Below are 11,792 nucleotides of genomic sequence, written 5' to 3'. Positions count from 1 at the left end.
CACACAGTCAAAGGCTTTGGCATAGTCAATAAAGCAGAAATAGATGTTTTTCTGGAACTCTCTTGCTTTTTCCATGATCCAGCGGATGTTGGCAGTTTGATCTCTGGTTCCTCTGCCTTTTCTAAAACTAGCTTGAACATCAGGAAGTTCACGGTTCACATTGCTGAAGCCTGGCTTGGAGAATTTTGAGCATTACTTTACTAGCGTGTGAGATGAGTGCAATTGTGCGGTAGTTTGAGCATTCTTTGGCATTGCCTTTCTTTGGGATTGGAATGAAGACTGACCTTTTCCAGTCCTGTGGCCACTGCTGAGTTTTCCAAATTTGCTGGAATATTGAGTGCAGCACTTTCAGAGCATCATCTTTTAGGATTTGACATAGCTCAACTGGAATTCCATCCAGCTTTGTTCATAGTGATGCTTTCTAAGGCCCACTTGACTTCACATTCCAGGATGTCTGGCTCTAGGTGAGTGATCACACCATCGTGATTATCTGGGTCGTGAAGATCTTTTTTGTACAGTTCTTCTGTGTATTCCTGCCTCCTCTTCTTAATATCGTCTGCTTCTGTTAGGTCCATACCATTTCTGTCCTTCATCGAGCCCATCTTTGCATGAAATGTTCCCTTGGTATCTCTAATTTTCTTGAAGAGATCTCTAGTCTTTCCCATTCTGTTGTTTTCCTCTATTTCTTTGCATTGATTCGCTAAGGAAGGCTTTCTTATCTCTTCTTGCTAGTCTTTGGAATTCTGCATTCAGATGCTTATATCTTTCCTTTTCTCCTTTGCTTTTCACTTCTCTTCTCTTCACAGCTATTTGTAAGGCCTCCCCAGACAGCCATTTTGCTTTTTTGCATTTCTTTTCCATGGGGATGGTCTTGATCCCTGTCTCCTGTACAGTGTCATGAACCTCAGTCCATATAGTTCATCAGGCACTCTATCTATCAGATCTAGTCCCTTAAATCTATTTCTCACTTCCACTGTATAATCATAAGGGATTTGATTTAGGTCATACCTGAATGATCTAGTGGTTTTCCCTACTTTCTTCAATTTCAGTCTGAATTTGGCAATAAGGAGTTCATGATCTGAGCCACAGTCAGCTCCTAGTCTTGTTTGTGTTGACTGTATAGAGCTTCTCCATCTTTGGCTGCAAAGAATATAATCAATCTGATTTCGGTGTTGACCATCTGGTGATGTCCATGTGTAGAGTCTTCTCTTGTTGGAAGTGGGTGTTTGCTATGACCAGTGCATTTTCTTGGCAAAACTCTATTAGTCTTTGCCCTGCTTCATTCCGTATTCCAAGGCCAAATTTGCCTGTTACTCCAGGTGCTTCTTGACTTCCTACTTTTGCGTTCCAGTCCCCTATAATGAAGAGGACATCTTTTTTGGGTGTTAGTTCTAAAAGGTCTTGTAAGAGAAACCCAAGTAGGATGGTAGGTGTTGCAAGAGGGCATCAGAGGGCAGACACACTGAAACCATACTCATAGAAAACTAGTCAATCTAGTCACACTAGGACCACAGCCTTGTCTAACTCAATGAAACTAAGCCATGCCCGTGGGGCAACCCAAGACGGGCGGGTCATGGTGGAGAGATTTGACACAATGTGGTCCACTGGAGAAGAGAATGGCAAACCGCTTCAGTATTCTTGCCTTGAGAACCCCATGAACAGTATGAAAAGGCAAAATGATAGGATACTGAAAGAGGAACTCCCCAGGTCAGTAGGTGCCCAATATGCTACTGGAGATCAGTGGAGAAATAACTCCAGAAAGAATGAAGGGATGGAGCCAAAGCAAAAATAATACCCAGTTGTGGATGTGACTGGTGATAGAAGCAAGGTCCGATGCTGTAAAGAGCAATATTGCATAGGAACGTGGAATGTCAGGTCCATGAATCAAGGCAAATTGGAAGTGGTCAAACAGGAGACGGCAAGAGTGAATGTCAACATTCTAGGAATCAGAGAACTAAAATGGACTGGAATGGGTGAATTTAACTCAGATGACCATTATATCTACTACTGTGGACAGGAATCCCTTAGAAGAAATGGAGTAGCCATCATGGTCAACAAAAGAGTCTGAAATGCAGTACTTGAATGCAATCTCAAAAACGACAGAATGATCTCTGTTCATTTCCAAGGCAAACCATTCAATATCACAGTAATCCAAGTCTATGCCCCAACCAGTAACACTGAAGAAACTGAAGTTGAACAGTTCTATGAAGACCTACAAGACATTTTAGAACTAACACCCAAAAAAGATGTCCTCTTCATTATAGGGGACTGGAATGCAAAAGTAGGAAGTTAAGAAACACCTGGAGTAACAGGCAAATTTGGTCTTGGAATACGGAATGAAGCAGGGCAAAGACTAATAGAGTTTTGCCAAGAAAATGCACTGGTCATAGCAAACACCCTCTTCCAACAATACAGGAGATGACTCTATACATGGACATCACCGAAATCAGATTGATTATATTCTGAACCAGATGGTCAACACTGAAATCAGATTGATTATATTCTTTGCAGCCAAAGATGGAAAAGCTCTATACAGTCAACAAAAACAAGACCAGGAGCCGACTGTGGCTCAGATTATGAACTCCTTATTGCCAAAAAACATGTATAGCTGTAAGCTATTTGCAAAAGATGCTTTGAAAACATGATACAAAAATGTTAAAAGGACAGAAGGAAGCAAACAAACACTAAACCACTTATCTGCTAGGCAAAAAGTATTATTAGGGACAAAACTTAGTAATAAACAATTCAGAAAAAGTTACAATAAGCCTGAATCTAACCTGTATGCCCCTCATAAAATAGCCTCAAATGTATAAAGCGCAGATTGACAGAATCATAATGTGGCAGATAAATAGTGCCTGGTCCTTGAGAGTCAGTATTTGGGAGCTGTGATGATGAGATCCAGGAATAGGGTGGGTCTGCTACTTCTAGGTCCTGGGCTAAGTCCAGTCCCTTGGCAGAGCAAAGGAGAACTTTAGGCTGGGCAGTTACACCTGGACTCCCTAGAACTCCTCCCAAGGACTGGGCTCCCTAAAATGCTGGGAAGGAGACTGATGGTCCCCAGAATGGCTGTGCTCAGGAGGAAGGGAGAATCCTGAGCTGGAAGCCACATCCTTTCTTCATTTTCTTTCTCTAGCTTCTCTGTTGGCCTCTCTGGTCCTCAAAACCCTTGTGGGTCCATCCTGTAGTGGAAGCAGGCATATGCAGAGGCTACTGAATAAAACCAAGTAGGAAAACTGCATTCTGGTAACTTGGGGATTTCAGGGACTTCAGCCATCCCCTCCGCACTTCATTCTTTCCATTGCTTCCCCTCAGTCAGCCTCCTCCAGCCGGAGTAGCCCCAGGATTTCCTCTTGCCCAGAAAACCTCTGTCCTCTTGTTACTCTTCTGCTTGGTGTCTTCACCTTGGGAAACAGCCAAGGGCAGGATGGGCATCACATGTGGACTAAGACAGCTGAGCCCTGGGAAGTGGCACAGAGAGACTCTGTGTTTTCCTTTCTTACATGAAGTCCTCTCCTCTCTTCTCCACCTTCTGTTTCAGAGCACCCACTGAGGCCCAGGCATGCTTCTTTCTGCCCCTTAGTCATCTGCTCCGGCTCAGGGAGCCCCGTGGGATCCATGTGTCCTGGTGCCTCCCTGACCAGAGCTGACAGTCTTAGAAAGGCACCCCTTCTGAGGGTGAGAGAGGCACCTTGGGAGCCAGAGGTAGTGTGAAGGGAAGCACAGAAGGGGCTACAATTTGATATTTACTAAAGCAAGGCTGGATCAGAGGAAGCCTGACCACCAAGAGGTCTTGTTCAGTCACTGTGTTCAGTCACTCCAGTCGTGTCCGACTGTGCGACCTCATCGACTGCAGCCCCCCAGGCTCCTCTGTCCACGAGATTCTCCAGGCAAGAATACCAGAGGGGGTTGTCATGCCCTCCTTCAGGGGATCTTCCCGACCCAAGGATCGAACCCGTGTCTCTTAAGTCTCCTGCACTGGCAGGTGCGTTCTTTACCACTGAGCACCTCTGGGAAGCCCATTCAGTCGCCAAGAGGAGCTCAGTAGTAAAGAGTCTGTCTCTCCCTATAGCACCAGGAGGGGGAGCCCTTGGGAAATGGTGGTAATCCACCAAAGCCCTCTCCTTGCCCCACCCTTATCCATATCCTCCTGCTAATATGGTTTAGGTGAACTTAAAATCCTCAAATATGAATATTAATAAAACTACAGCATCCTTATGGGGATATGGTTAAAACAAAAAGACCAAAACCAAAAGATTCAAACTTTTGATCAGATAAAGTATATACTTGCCCCCCTCCCCCCAACCAAAGTCACTACAGGCAAAAGAAAACTGGAATGCAACATTCCAACATGAATTAAAAATAGACAAGCCAGGGACTTCCCTGGTGATCCAGTGGCTAAGACGGCACTCCCAGTGTAGGGGGCCCAGGTTCAATCCCTGGTCAGGGAACTAGATCCCGCATGCTACAACAAAGACCAGGTGCAGTCAAAAAAATAAATATGTTTAAAAAACAAAAACAAAACTTATATAGGTGTGAGAATACCACAAAACAACTGAAAAAAATTTGAGTAGGGGTAGATGTGAACTGGGAACTGACAGGACTCAGTGAAGAAATTGAATAAAAAGGAAAAATTACCTCAGAAACCTAAATTCAAGATGCACACGGCTGAAGATATCCAACTGAGAAGAAATAAAGGAAAAAACAAATGAGAGAAAATAGGAGAAATTATAGATAAGAGGCAACAGAAATTGAATCAAATTGAATATAGTTGAAGAAAATTAAACTTGAATTTTATATTGAAGAGGAATTGAAGGAAAACAAAGGAACAAAATTGATACTTAAAATGATAATTCAGTAAAACTTCCCTCCATCTGAAAGGAAAAGGCCCCGAATATAAATACTATAAAGACACACTGTATGCATAGTTGGGAAAACTGACTCAACTCTAAGAAAAAGGCCCAGTAAAACTATTATGTCAAACTCTAGGCACTAGTTAAAAAAAAAAAAAAATCATCTGACCTCTAGGAAAAATAGATAAGATTACTTACATAATAAAGAAAAATGAGATGGAATCAAACTAACAGCAATGTATAGAACAAACAAGTTGATAAAAGAAACTGAATGATTAGAAAGCAGGGAACTCCCTGGTGGTCCAGTGGCTGGGACACTGCACTTTCACTGCCTAAGAGTCCTGGGTTCAATCCCTGAGATACCACAAGCTGCCTGGTGTGGCCAGGCCAAAAAAAAAAAAAGAAAAAGGGGAAAAAAACCCACTGTTATTAAAAACAAACACAGCTGAAGAACTAGAAAACCTATGAGGGAAAGACCAACAAAGTTTTAAAACTACCAGAAAGAATAGAGAAAACACAAATACACAAAATAATAAATAACCAAAATAAGAAAAAAGTATAACTACTTTGCACAACTGTTAGCAAATACATTTGAAAATCTTGGTGAAATAGTCATTTTTTTTTTTTTTTTTTTTAGAAAACTGTAATTGGTCCTCATAGAGATATGTAGAGCCCATCCAACCTATTTCCATAGATGAACTAAAGAAAGTTACCCCCAGAGCTGCCCCTTCAAAGAAAACTCCAGGTCCAGGTACGTTCATAGAATTCTATTAACCTTTAAAGACTAGATAGTTCCAATGATCCTTAAACTTTTTCAGAATGCAGGAATGGAAGAAATCATCTAAATTATGTTTATGTACTGCTGCTGCTGCTGCTAAGTCGCTTCAGTCGTGTCCGACTCTGTGCGACCCCATAGACGGCAGCCCACCAGGCTCCCCCGTCCCTGGGATTCTCCAGGCAAGAACACTGGAGTGGGTTACCATTTCTTTCTCCAGTGCATGAAAGTGAAAAGTGAAAGCGAAGTCGCTCAGTCGTGTCCGACCCTCAGCGACCCCATGGACTGCAGCCTACCAGGCTCCTCCATCCATGGGATTTTCCCGGCAAGAGTACTGGAGTGGGTTGCCATTGTTTATGTACTAAGTATAATATAAAAATCTGATAGATTACCCCCTCCACATGTCCACACGCACACAAAGAAAACCATAACCCAATCTCACTTAAAGATATCAGTGAAGAAAACATAAGTAAATTAGTTACAAACAGAATCTATCAGCACATTGAAAAAGTAATTCATAGTGACCAAAGGGATTTTATTCCAGGAATGCAAAGGTATCCATCAAATATCAAAAGTCTCAGAGGCTTAACACCAGGTTTCTTGCTTATGTGTGTGTCCAGTGGATGTCAGCATGTATGTGCAGGTTGGAGGGAAACGCTGTTGCACATAATCACAGCACTTCATCTTAGGATCGTGCCAACTCAACACGAAGAAGAAAAGAGAACGTTAAGAGTCAAGTCCTGGCTTCCAAATGCTTCCACCCAGAAGTAACACACGTCACACCTACTCAACTTCCATGGGTTAAGGCACATCATTTAGCAATGTGTAACTTTTCAGTATTCCATTTCATGTCTAACTGTGCCTCTCTCTCTATATATATTTTTTCTGGTAGTTGCTCTAAGAACTACTGGCTTCCCTAGTGGCTCAGTCTGTAAAGAATCCACCTGCAATGCAGGAGACCCAGGTTCATTCCCTGGGTCAGGAAGATCGCCTAGAGTAGGAAATGGCAACCCACTCCAGTATTCTTGCCTAGAAAATTCCATGGACAGAGGAGCCTGGTGGACTACAGTTCATGGGATTGCAGAGTCTGATAGGACTGAGCACACACAGCACACTCAGGATTACATTGTATATCCTCAATTTGTTACAGCTGGTCATGAATTAATCTGTAACACTTCACATGCAATGTAGGAATGTCCCCGTGTATCAACAATGTAGGAATGTCACTGTGTATAACTCCTGTTGCCACTTTGGGATTTGCCATTGGTATCGTGTGTTTTACTAATACTTATGCTCTATACCGCACATGATATTGTCAACACTGTTTTATTTAGTCAGCAGTCTTGGAGAAATCTAAAAAGATGGTCTTTTATATTTACCTCCAAGTCGACTTTCTGGGACAGGGAAGTAGGGACAGGAGGAGAACATTCCCTTGGCCACTGAGCTCAGTCTGCACATTCTCCTCAGGAATGCAGAAAGGGATGGAGGTGGAGGGGTCCCCTCTGGCTGATACCTAGCTGTCCCAGAAGTAATGCAGTTGGATTCTCCTCACAGCCAGTCCTCAACCTGGACAAGAATTGAGAGGTGAATTCAGCTGCTGGGCACTCTCCAGCCTGCTTAAGGTTTTGATCAACATCTGACTGAGGGTGGGCTCTATCTTGTCCTGCAAGACCTTTCCATCTGGACAACCATCTGGGGATTTCCTGGGAATTGGGTTGATGGGTATTTCCTGGCCTGGATGAACTTCTGAAAACTCTAGTTTTAGTGGTGGAAAGGGGTGAAGTTCCCCTTTGCCTGCCGGATCATACCTCAACTTGGGACAGTTCTGCAGTAATTTGGATTGGATTTCATCATAGTTGTTTTAAATCTGTAAGGCTTTATAATCCAGCTATATCCATGCCTTGGTCACTATTCAGAGTAAAGAGCATTCCACGAGTGTGAACTAAGCCCTTTGTTGATAATGATCCAGTCTGCCTTTGTTCTAGACATTCCTTTAGCCATTGTGAGAAGGTACACCCAGATGCTAAAGTATACAAATAAGAATCTGAATAAAATTGGCAGGGATATTTACAGAGCCCCCCCACCCCCCACCCCCGCCACCTCCAGGGCAAAGGATGATCTTCTGCTTTTCTTGGCAGCTTTTCCCCACATTCTGGATCTAACAATAGAAACCTCTCACAAGATTATTAAGATACACTGAGCTATTTGGGGACCTAGCAGTTACACCCAGGTTATCCTAGCATCACCTCTGTGTGAGTCAAGCCATTGGTTATGGGAAAAGATTCTTTGGCGCCACCTAGCGTCTTTCTGGGGAGCATCAAAGATCTGTGCTGTGCTATGCTGTTCTGTCGGAGAAGGCAAGGGCGACCCACTCCAGTACTCTTGCCTGGCAAATCCCATGGACGGAGGAGCCTGGTAGGCTGCAGTCCATGGGGTCGCTAAGAGTCGGACACGACTGAGAGACTTCACTTTCACTTTTCTCTTTCATGCATTGGAGAAGGAAATGGCAACCCACTCCAATATTCTTGCCTGGAGAATCCCAGGGATGGCGGAGCCTGGTGGGCTGCCGTCTATGGGGTCGCACAGAGTCGGACACGACTGAAGTGACTTAGCAGCAGCAGCAGCATGCTGTTCTGTGCTGTGCTATGCAGTACTGTGCTGTGCTAAGTCGCTTCAGTCCAGCCCCACTCTTTGTAACCCTATGGACTGTAGCCCTCCATGCTCCTCTGTCCATGGGATTCTCCAGGCAAGAATACTGTAGTGGGTTGCCATTTCCTTCTCCAGGGAATCTTCCGGACCCAGGGATTGAACCTACCTCCCCTTTGTCTCCTTCATTGGCAGGCGGATTTTTTTTTTTTTTTTTCCAACCACTAGTGCCACCTGGGAAGCCCTCAAAGATGACACAGATGCAACATTTCCCAAAAGTTATTTTCTGAATTTGGAGCTGACTTTGGAGAAGGACCAAATTTAAAAGAGCTTCCAGAGAAATCTGGTTGGATGAAGAAGGTAAGAGCAGAGGTGTATCCTGAGAACATGAAATAACTTGATTTTGGCTCTTTGTGAATTTTGGAGGCAGACACTTAAAACTTCTCATGGCCTTTTTCTTTCACATATTCTGAGTTGGAGTTTGCTCTTTCTGCTTCCTGCTATTTAATGGCATTCCGGAGCTTGGCCTTGAGATTGGAGATCCTCCTCATTGACAATTCCTAGTGATGAGTATCTCAGGTGAGAAAGATGGTCCCTCTTCTTCTGCCTGTTTGGAAAAACAGACAGTCCCCTGAGGGCAGTAGAAAACTGGTCCAAAGTTCCCATTCTGATAAAATGTGAACTCTCATCCTGTTCCGATTTTTGTTGTAAATGTTAAATGTAACAAGGGAGGGATTTCCCTGGCAGTCCAGTGGTTAATATTCTCCACTTCCAACGCAGGGGGCAGAAGTTCCATCCCTGGTCAAGGAGTTAGATTCCACATGCGGAGGGAAATTTTTTTTTTTTAATTTTTAAAATGTAACAATGGTTAACAATGGATTATTTTAAGTCACTTGGGTTTTTTTGTTTTGTTTTGTTTTTTTTAGAGAAATGTAATCATGTGCTGTTTTTTAAAAAATCTTTTACAAACTATGTCCATAAAATTCTTAAAACCTTAAAAAAAATTTGGCATCATTGCTTGGTTATATGTTGCTCTAGTAATAACATTTTATTTAACAGCTCTGTTTTTAAAAATGAAAGTACAACTGTTTTTAAGTTGTCCATACTGGCCAGAGGAGCCTTGCAATTTCCTTCTTCTTTCACCTACATTTTAAATTAACAGTACATGCTTTGTATGTGTGGCTCTGGAATTGTGTATATGTTATGAAACAAACCAATTTCAATAGAAATAAAAGCACAATCTTTAAAAATCAAAAGCAAGTGAAATAAATGAAGCTAATTATATCAAGCTGGTAGCTGACTCACAGAAAGAGGTCCTATTTTAAATCTTTAATTAGGTGACTTAAAGTGACTTTTTTTTCACAGTGGTGAGAAAAAATCCAATAGTTGAATATACATCTTTAGTGGGATATATTCTAAGGACAAAAATGAACAGCAAAGGAATCTTACTGTTTCCAGTAATTATGTTGTTGGTAATAGCATTGGTATAGTTATTATGAAGATATAAATGTTTATGTATCAATATATATGTAAATGATTATGTTAATGTCATTAGGAACTAAGATTTTCAGCATACAAGACAAAATATAAAATTAAAATGAAAGTCCTGTAATCTTAAATTTGAATCATAAATATCAGTAAGAGAACATGATGAATTTTCTCTCTAAAAGTATTAATTTCTTAGCTGAAGTACAGTCTAGAAATAACAAACAACAGAGTACCAAGGAACATCCCTTGTGTGGCTTCTCAAATACCAGTGAAGTTGTTCAGTCATGCCTGACTCTTTGCAATCCTGTGGACTGTAGCCTACCAGCCTCCTCCATCCATGGAATTTTCCAGGCAAGAGCACTGGTGTGGGTTGCCATTTCCTTCTCCAGGGGATCTTCCCGACCCAGGGATCAAACCCAGGTCTCCCACATTGCAGGCAGATGCTTTACCATCTGAGCCACTAGGGAAGCCCCAGTCTCAAATACCATTTCTCATTAAAAGGAACCAGGGTTCTTTGGAGGAATGGATGATTCCAGTTCAGGGGCAGAAAATAGATGAGCCTGGAATATCTTATTGTATCAGAAACCGAAGAAATGATCAAAAACTCCTGGGATCACATCAAAAGAACTCAGTGACTCCCACCCACTGGCCAAAAAAATGGGGAAAGAACAAAGATGAAGAGTTAAAACATTAAATATTGAAATCTATGAATTCATCATTGATTATGTTCGAAAGATCCAGTTCATCATCTGAAAATCAATAAAAACAAAGAAGGGAAATAAGCAGGCATGGTCCTGCCTTTCTTGTATAATTAGACCCCATGGTTACCAAGTAGATGGTAAGGGGATTTTCCTTTGTAGAGGATTTCCAGCTAGTGCATGAAGAAAGGATGATAGAATAGCATCATTTTCTTACTCCTGATAATGGCAAGAGACAGTGATGCAATGACAGCTGAAAACCATTTGGTGAAAAATTGATGGAGATCTTTGTAATTGGTGGACATTACCATGCCTTCTGAGGTGATACAATGTAATGTGTTTAACAACATCCATGAAGTATTCTTAGAAAAATGTTTAGCTTGAATCTGATCAAGCTTCAGATTTAACTGCCGGTTTGTTGGAAATACTGGGGGTGGAGGGGGGCGGGTACAGAGAAACCGGGTCCCAACAGGACGTGGATGAGGCACTCAGGTTAGAAAAATGAGAAGAGGGTTTTTTTTTTTTTTTTTAAATAAAGGTGACGGTAGAATGTGAAGGATCCTAGGATGAGGATCCAAGAAGCCTTTGCCCAGTAAGAGGGAGAAATTACCAGAAACTGGAAGGGGGGCAGTTGTGTAGAGTAGCTGTCTTGCCAGGAACAGTCACCTTTAGTGAAGAAGCATAGCCAACTCAACATGGCCTTCTTGCAGAGGGAGTTGGGGAAATAAACACCCTGAACTCATTGTTCTTGCCCCCTCCCCATCCCACCAGGGCTCGCTATTAGCCAAGCCCAACTGAAGCCAGAGGGCAAGAGAGCCTGGCTGATACAGCCTCCTGGGGCAAAGAGCAGGGTGGAGAAGAGTGGAAGGAAGACCCGAGTGGGGCAAGTGGCTGAAATCCAACACAAACAGGATAACACCATCAGGTTGCCATCAGCAGAATCTGGAACCCCGACAACTCTCCAGGACAAACAACGCCCCCCGCCCCGCCCCCCCTTTTTTTGTTCTTCCATCAAATAACTTGCACAAAGGGACTGGTGGGAGAATCTATAAGTTAAATAACCTTTTCCCCCTTACATAAATTGCAAAGGGTATAAAAAGAAGGTGACCTGTAAATTAAAAGACATTTGAACCGTAACACAGATACGAAATGTAGACACGTGGACCCTGATGTGAATAAATCAACTGGTAAAGAAGATCAACTCCTGAAAAAATCTGGGAAGGTTGAACAGTGTCTGGATGTTTGACTATATTATTATTAATAGGTTTTAATTTTTGGATATGATTGTGGTATGGAGAGAGAGAGAGGCAAAGAGAAAGGGCTTATAGAGAGGTG

This window comes from Bubalus bubalis, chromosome 14 (genome assembly GCF_019923935.1).
Source record: "Bubalus bubalis isolate 160015118507 breed Murrah chromosome 14, NDDB_SH_1, whole genome shotgun sequence".
Taxonomy (NCBI): domain Eukaryota; kingdom Metazoa; phylum Chordata; class Mammalia; order Artiodactyla; family Bovidae; genus Bubalus; species Bubalus bubalis.
This window is presented reverse-complemented; position numbering follows the sequence as displayed.